The sequence below is a fragment of the Phoenix dactylifera genome, unplaced genomic scaffold, assembly GCF_009389715.1.
Source record: "Phoenix dactylifera cultivar Barhee BC4 unplaced genomic scaffold, palm_55x_up_171113_PBpolish2nd_filt_p 000676F, whole genome shotgun sequence".
Taxonomy (NCBI): Eukaryota; Viridiplantae; Streptophyta; class Magnoliopsida; order Arecales; family Arecaceae; genus Phoenix; species Phoenix dactylifera.
The window spans coordinates 174,697-183,805 of NW_024068063.1; the positions used below are offsets into that span (position 1 = coordinate 174,697).

Below are 9,109 nucleotides of genomic sequence, written 5' to 3' on the forward strand. Positions count from 1 at the left end.
AAGTCCTTAGGACTTATTTTATGATAAAGGAGGATTTATCTTCAAGTCCTTAAAACTGTTCGCGATCAAATGATATGCTGTTACAAGGACGACAGTATTATCGAGATTAGGTCGTTATGTGACATATACATTGGTTGTCCTCTTAACCAAGGAGTGTGGAGACACTGATATGTCATACAGGTGAAGTGTAGGAGTACATTTCACTGAATGTGACCAATTCCGGAACGCTCTACTATCAAGAGATGTTTTGAGTGGATATGGGTATAAGTTTGGCCCTCTGACATGAAACCGCAACCTGTGACTAGTAAGCAACTCACTGTACTTTGGTACCGGACTACCTAAATTTCTAATTCAGTGACGGAAGGTCACTGGGTGCAGTCAAGTACTTGCATAGTTAGTTATGAGTCGAGAAGGAATTGACCCCTCCTGGAAACAGGAGATAATGTTTTGTGATTAATTTAGCAAAACCTTGGCCAGGATAATCCCAGTGAGGAGTCACAGGATATCTAAAGTTAATCACATAATGGATGTAGTAATTATAGGGTTGACAGTGAGCTCTAAGTCATCCTGGCATTAGGAGTCAAAGGGATTGAATTATACAGTAACCATAGTCCAGGATTCCAGAATATTTGCTTCGCATATATTCGGCCTATTCGGACGTCGGATACCATTGCTAGATGGTCACATCGATTAGTATAGGAAGATGTTCCTATACTACCGGCTTAGGTTCGAATCTATGAGGTCACACGCATAGAAGTTTTTAGGTTGATCAAATAGCTGATTGATGATTAAGAATCATTCAGGAATAATTTGGTCAATTCGATTGACAAATTATCGTAAGCAAAAGTTGTATTAAAATAATTATTGAATTATTGGAGGATTAATTAGCAATTAGATTGATAATGAACTCAATTTGATTGAGTAATTGGGCTTAGGTTGAGCCAAATTGAATAGGATTCAATTTGGGCTGCATCATGGTTTGATCTAGTTGGATTGGGTTCAACCCAAGTAGATTGAGCTTGACCAAATTGATGGAACTTGATCCAATTGGATTGGGCTTGATCCAAATAAATTAGAAGACCTTATTTGATTAGGATTATGAGTCCAAATAATCAGAATTGGATAAGAAGAAGAATCCCTAAATTTTAGGAACCCATCCTTATTTTCTTGGACAAGAATATTTAGATGAATTTCCTAATTTGTAGGGATTGCATGGTGCATGAAATAGGGTGGTCTGCGGCTGAATTTTGGACGCATGAATTCCTATCTTTTAATTATCCAAAATGCACAAAATTTGGATATTTTTATCTTCTCTTAGCTTCCAAACCACCAGAATTTTTTGGGGATTTTATCAGCTAAATTAGTTGGCTAAATTAGGTGTGAGGCATGGGGTGGTCTTTTGGCTATAAAAGACCCCCATGCCTTGGGTTCAAAATATACAATATTTAGAAGTTTCAAAAAATTTTAAAAAAATTCTCTGAGGGCCTCCATCCCTTCTTCTCCTTCTTCCTCACGTCCATCCTCCATATCCTTGAAGAACAATCAAAGGTTTGAGTGTTTAGATTGAGACAGCTTCAGCCATTGCAATGTTCCTGCGCGAGCTAGCACTCCCGCGGAAGACGATCTACCTAGGGCTTCACGTGTACTTCTCATACAGGCTATTCGTGTGTGTGGCTACGAAGTCAAGGATCAGATCCACAAGTTTCTTCTATCAGAAAAGGTATTAATCCCACATCAATATTTTATTTTGGAGTCAGGGTCTAGGTCTGATTTTTCGAGGTTTTATCCTCCTTTAGGGCTCCTCACGGAGTTATCTTCAGAATCCATTCGATGGATATTCGGAGATTAATCAGAATAGAGTGTTTACCTTTTAGATCTGATAGTTAATCATGCATGAAAGTTTTAGCATAATTGTTTAAACGATTCTGGCATAATCCTATATGTTCTTAAGGTGTTGATTTCTAGATTTGATGTTGTAAGCATGCATGAATTAAATTATTTGATTCGATTTTTTCGCTGCATTTTAAAACTTAAAAAGAACTACGTATGGCTTGATCCCCCTTATGAAGGGGTATGTAGGCAACCCGATCAGGTTCAGCCTTGATTTTTTTTTTAAAAAAAATTCAGCATGCTTAATACTGAAGAACCTAGGATTCACTTTCAGTGGTATCAGAGCCAGGTTCGTGTTTAAACTTTTATGTTTTATTTTTGTAATTAAATCTAAAATTATGAACATGTATAGATTAGATCTAAAGTATTTTTTATGATTGATTTAATTGCTGATTATGCATGATTAACTAGATCTAAAATTTTGGATGCATATGATGCATGTTTGTGTTAGGATTATTAACATGAACAAATCTGAAATCATAATATTGTTTAGATTAGATCTAAATAAATTTTATGATTCATATGATCTTTAATTTTAATGAACAAATCAGATCTGAAAATAAAAGTGAAAAAATAAATACATAAGATGTATGTTGTTTGAATTAATTCATGTTATTATGTATATGTGACGCATGAACATAAAACATAATGACTTAAACATGAATTAAATCTGATTACATGTGATTAATTATAAAACTCAGATCTGAAAATATGTTTTAAGAACTGAAAGATTGTAATTAATATGTAATTAAAAAGAAATATGCAATGATCAAAACTTTCATAAGTCTAAACTTAATTGAGAATTAAGTGTTATGAAATAGAATTGTAACTCAATTAATTGACATTGCATAATTCTTTGGGCATATGGGTTAGCTTGAATCAAGTTCCTAGGATTGGGTTAGACCTAAGGTTAGAATCATACATGGACAAATAGAATTAATTGATCAAATCTAATTAAGTAGTAACTAGATTAGGTCAAGAAAATTCTAGGTTATGAAATAGAATTGTAACTCAATTAATTGACATTGCATAATTCTTTGGGCATATGGGTTAGCTTGAATCAAGTTCATAGGATTGGGTTAGACCTAAGGTTAGAATCATACGGGGACAAATATAATTAATTGATCAAATCTAATTAAGTAGTAACTAGATTAGGTCAAAAAAATTCTAGGTCAGTTTACAATAGTTGTAGATGGATCAAGTCCATGTCTTTGATTAGACCAAGATGGAACTTGATTTAGGCTCAGAGGTGTAGCCCGAGTCATTTGAGTAATCAAATCGAAATTGATTAACTAGTCGGTGTCTAAGGTAAGTTTGGCAGTTTTGACCGGTGATTTTTAATTGGAAGCTACTCACACTGATTCTTCTTTGTTGAGTTAATGGCATATCCCTTCCACCGATCTCACTTACCTGGCCGACATGGTCAATCATATTTTGATTGGATCACTTAATGATTCGAGTTAGCCCATGCCTATAAGGAAAATCAGTTTGACTGATTTAGGTGCCTCCTTAACCGGTTTCAGTCTAATCTGATTTGGTGAAGTCAGTGGAAGAAATTAGACTAACTGGATCTTCTCATCTATCCTAATTATGAAATTCTCTAAAATTATTAGGTCCTTAAAATGAAATGGTTATGGTGATAACTAGATCATAGCCTCCCATTAAGTTGGATGATAATGGGTCCAATATTTTGATAATTATTGGAGGCGCCACACGCCTGGTACTTATCAAGCATTAGAATTGTCATTCAATATATGATGAGTTAAGTGGACCTTTAATAGGCGATCAGGTGAGCCGAGCCACACTTGGGCTTGGTCGTCTATTAGTTGATTAGACTTAACCCTATCATTTAATGGTTGGACCTGACTAGGCTATTCGGTGGAGGCGCCACATGCCTGCCGAAGAACCTAAGGCAAAATTATCACTAGAAGTTGCTTGATGAAGCAATTGGTTAAGAACCTACCAATAGGTGCATATAGGTTGGCCGAGCCACACTCAGACTCATATGCGATCTATTGGGTTCTAGTGCCCACTAAAGAATTAAGAGTAATTTTTTGAATTGGAGGTAGAGGCTACCAATTTGTATAAAATAGTGGGAGTATCTTTAGACTAAAGTCCGAGTCTACTGTGTTTAGTCAATTCATATACTAATAGCCAAATTTTGTTTATGTAGAAATGGCCACAAGTTTGTCACTTCGCTCATTATTGGATAATGACAAGTTAACTGGTCCCAACTTCAATAATTGGTATAGAAAGCTGAAAACTCAGCATAGTCAGACCAAAAAGATTAAGGATGACCAAGGTCAAACAGAATGCTTCTATTGTAAGAAGCAGGGGCATTGGAAGAAAGATTGTCCTCAATACCTTGCCTCACTTGACCCAAATAGGCCAAGCAAGAGAAAAGGGCAATCAGTTGCTGATCAAGGTATTTATATGATAACACCTTGTAATTTCTCTATATGTGATAATTCGATCTGGGTATTAGATACTGGAAGTTCGTTTAATATATACAATTCGTTGCAAGGACTTCAGATCAATGAGAGATTTCAAAACAGCGAGAGATTCCTGAATGTTGGAGATGAAAGATCTATTCCAGTTCTAGCTTTAGAAAATCTCAAACTTGTTTTCAATTCTCATATAGTTGTCTTGAGTGATTATCACTATTTTCCTACGTTCTTATTGAATGTAATTTTCATAGGCCTTTTGGCCATGAATGATTATAAAATTTCAATAAAGAAATGTTCTTGTGATATCATTATGAATGGTGTTACTGTAATGAAGGGACAATTGAGTAATGGGATTTACATATTATCACAGCATGTTAATATAATGTACTGTTAGATGTATGCCCTAGAAGCCAATCTGGCTGACACATTGTTAATTTTAGGGACATAATTTTGTACTTGACTATTTATTATTGAATAAATAAAAGGCATCTTTTTATTCATATTGTTTATGTGTCTATGAATTGTCCAAGAATTAATAAGATGATGATGATGCGTATTCTTAAGAGTTAAGAATTTGAGCCATGCATCATTGATTAATTTCTGAATGCTCCTGATCAATGGATCATCACAAGGACGGTGATCGATCCGATCAGTGCACACATTGCTTTTCTTATGGATGGACGAGACTCGAGTCCACAGTGTGATACTGAAGTAATAGTGCAGGTACTTGTTAAGAACAAGGGTACTGAGCGTGACCAAGACAATAAGTCACTTGGATGTCTATCTACTCGTCAGTAACTTGCTTGATGTTGCAGTAGTGTGACTGGTCCTTTGACCTGCGATGCTTCGGCTACTCACAGTGAGGTTATTGATGAGAGCACAAAAGTGCGATCTAAGTACCAATTAACTTAGCCTAATGCTAGCAAAATAATGATAAATAATAGGTGTTAATATTTACATGATTAAATATTTTATCCTTAGCACTTATTATAATTTTTATCATTATATAAATTCATCTCTTCCCAGCTGCAGAACAGAGCCCAGATTCAGCCGTTCGCAAGCACCTTAGCATCCTTGCCGCGTCCGTGAGCCGCACCAACCCTCTCAAGACCCGTCCGCGTCTTACGATCTGTGATCGAATCATGCCGCGATCAGCCTTTCTCCCAGCTCCAACGATGAAGCCCAGCCATTCAGCATCCCATGAAACATCTCCCAGCCATGTTTGGCTCTTCCCTTGTTTCTTCCCAAAATAGAGCATACGAATCTCAGCGTCCGCGTGCAGCCATCATCTGCGAGCATCTCCGCATGCCATCCAGATCCTCACGAGTCCATGCGTGCATCCCAGTCTTCCGCGTCCACGCTCCTTCCGGCCGTCCGTGTGTAAAATCCACCGCGATCCAGCCTCTCCCAGACATCACGCGTCCATGATCTCAGCGTACGCGTCCCAGCTCTTCCGTCTTCCTCGCAGTCCATGCATCCCAGCTCCTCTCGAATCTCCAACAATCCAGGTTCTCCCAGTTCACAGCGCGTCCCAGCATGCCACGTTCGTCCGAGTCCGCATCCCAGCTCCAAACCTCCTTCCGTTCGCGATCAGATCTCGTCCGCGTTCACAGCACATCCCGCGAGCCTCTTCCGCGTCTCAGTCCCCAGCAAAGATCCAGCTTCATCCACGCATTTACAACACGTATCAGCTGCGATCCAGCCATCCGTGATCAACCTCCCAGCTCTCGGAATCCCACGATCTTCAGCTTTCCCTAGATCCCGCAAGCATCCTCTTCCGCGTCTGATCCTTCCGGGATACTCGGCATCTCCACGTATTCCGGAGGATCAGGGACTCATCACAGCTTATAGGAGGGCTCCCTCGGCTGAAAGAAGGATCATCCCTCATTCGGTGAAACAGAGCCTCAGTCCCCATTTAAAGAAGAAACAGAGGCGAGTCCTGTTATTCAAAGAAAAGAAAGAAGAAAGGGAAACAGAGCATGCTCTGTTTCCAAAAAGAATAGAAAAAAAAAGAAAAAAAAAAGGGGGAGTTTTCTTTTATGATTATGGAGGGCTGATTTCTTAGGGAGGGCGATGGAGGAACCTTTGATGTATTGCTCTTTGAAGTAAACTCTAAACTTTTGCCTTGAATGAATTATATTTACTGATATGTTTTTGATCCATGCATAGTTATTTCGTAGATAGCTCTTCAATGGATTATGATTATTGATGTATGGATTGTTTTAGTATTTGATTCGTCGTAGACGTAGAAAGCACGACGAATGCTTAGAAATTGAGTTCATATGTTCATGAAACATATACCATGATTAGATCTATCTTACCATTCATTTTTAATCAAGAACCATAGAGTTTATTTCTTGGATGCAATATCATCAAGGGAGATTCCAGATCTCTACCATCTTTATTTTATTGAACTTTGTTTATTGCTATATTGTTCTCCGATTTTAATTTCTGAAAATCAAAACATCATCTTAATCCACATATTTATTCAACTGAAAATTACATCTAAAAATTATGCTAATAATCTATAGATCGTTCCCTGAGGATTCGACCTCGGACTCCCGAGATTTTACTACTTGGACGATTCTCCTGTACTTGGGAGAACAATTTTATTTTTGCATCAAGTTTTTGGCACCGTTGCCGGAGAACGGCTGATTTATTAGTATAATTTTAGATTTAATTAGTACTTTAGTAGTTAGTCTTTTTCTTTCGAAAAACAAAAAAAATCTTTACTGCTGTTTTTTTTATTCCCTGCACAGTTTGCATCAAACTCTTATATCAAAGTAATTAACCGTCTGATTGAACTCAAATTTGGTCGTCTGATTCTGAAACTTTTAAGACCATTATATTAATACGAAACCTTGCTACTTTCTGTTTTAAATTTTCTGCACTTAATTGTTTTAGAATCAGAATTTTATTGTTATCATATCTCATTAACCCTTGTTGCTAATTGAAAATTTTAATTTAAAAAAAAAACTTTAAGAAAAGATCAAGGGTGATTATTCAAAAAAATTTTTTAAAAAAAAGAGAGGAAAAATCTAAAATTTCAAATTTCAAATTTCAGAATTTAAATTTCAAACTTCAACTCAAAAAATTTAAAAAAAAAAATAAATAATTTGCTTGATCACCTATTCAATGAAATTTAATGTCATGTCATAAAACATTAAAAAAAAAATCTCTTTATTGTTGCATATAGTATAAGGCATCAACATAAAATACTCTAAGGGCTAAACCCATTTAAAAAGATAAGGTCGGGATTTCATCACTCGTCCTTAGCCCAAAAATCACCCCATTGCATAAATATCCTAAGCTTAACTAAAATCAACTAGACGTTGGCCCCTAAGGACATTCGAGCTCAATAGGACGAAGACCACCGAAAGTTGCACCAATTTCGCTCTGTGGCTTAGTTGATGTCTAGGCAAGCTTTGTCCCTATAAGGAAGACAGTTCATCTGTTCGAGGCAAGTGGGTTTTAAGTGGGATCTTTGCGAACGCATCGTGACCCCTTCACTTACCTGGGAGCTTACCTGGTCAACTCGGTTCATTAGACCGGATTGGAGGCTTAGGTGCCCTCTTCAAACCAGTTAGGAGCTGTCTAGAAATTTAAGAAAAACATTAGAAATTGAGGTGTAATGTTTAGTTGCATGTTTGATTGTGAATAGATTTTTGTTTTAGGGTGTAGTTTTAGGATATCTTTAGTTGGTACTTATATTTATATTTATTTTTATAAAAAAAATAAATTTTTTTTTTAAAATTTTGTATGCTAGGTTGGAATAGGGACGACACCGGTCGATTAAGTCGTACAACTTTAGATCATCCCTTAGGACACATCCTTGAAATTCCTTCGCAGTATCTCACACCTTGTGAGATGGCAAATTTTCCTGATGATGTAGGAAGTCACCATGGTGATGAAGGTAGACCCCCAGTTATGACACTTCGACAATACTTACATCCCACTAGGACTAGTCAACCTTCATGCATGATTATTCCTGAAAATGTAGGACACTTTGAAATCAAACCAGGAGTAATTCAATTGCTGCCCAAGTATCATGGGATGGAATCCGAGAACCCTTATCTTCATCTTAAGGATTTTGAGGAAATTAGCATCACATTTAGAGTGCCAAATGTATCGGAAGACGTCCTTAAATTGACCTTGTTTCTTTTTTCCTTAAAGGACAAAGCCAAAACATGGCTGAACTCCTTGAGACCTAGATCGCTAGGAACATGGCATGACATGCAAAGAGAATTCTTGAAAAAATTCTTTCCCGCACAAAGGACTAACTTTTTGAAAAGGCACATTAGTAATTTCCAACAAAAAGACCATGAAACATTTTATGAATGCTGGGAGAGATTTAAAGATTTGCTTCTCTCTTGTCCTCATCATGGGTTTGAAACATGGAGAACCATTAGTTTCTTTTACGAAGGGTTGTCTCCACAGTTAAAATAATTTATAGAGACTATGTGCAATGGTCTATTTCTGGAAAAGCAACCCGATGAGGCATGGAACTATTTAGACTCTCTCGCAGAGACTGCAAAATTATGGGATACAGGGGATAGAGTGAATAAACCTTTGCCTAAGCCTACTAGCATTCCACACGGGGGCCTTTACAACCTTAGTACTCAGGATGATATTCAGGCTAAAATGGCAGCCCTTACTAGAAAGGTAGAGGAAATTGAACTTAGAAGGATTGAACCCGTTAAGATCGTAGAACATAACAGCGAGTGTTGTAGGATTTGCGAGATGCCTGGCCATCTCATCACTGATTGCCCCAC

General features: G+C 37.2%; 1 pseudogene; it reads right to left on the reverse strand.

Annotated features, from left to right (window-relative positions):
- Nucleotides 1–8,627: 8,627 nt before the first annotated feature.
- On the reverse strand, nucleotides 8,628–8,725 carry LOC120106902 (annotated as a pseudogene).
- Between the last annotated feature and the right edge of the window lie 384 nt (nucleotides 8,726–9,109).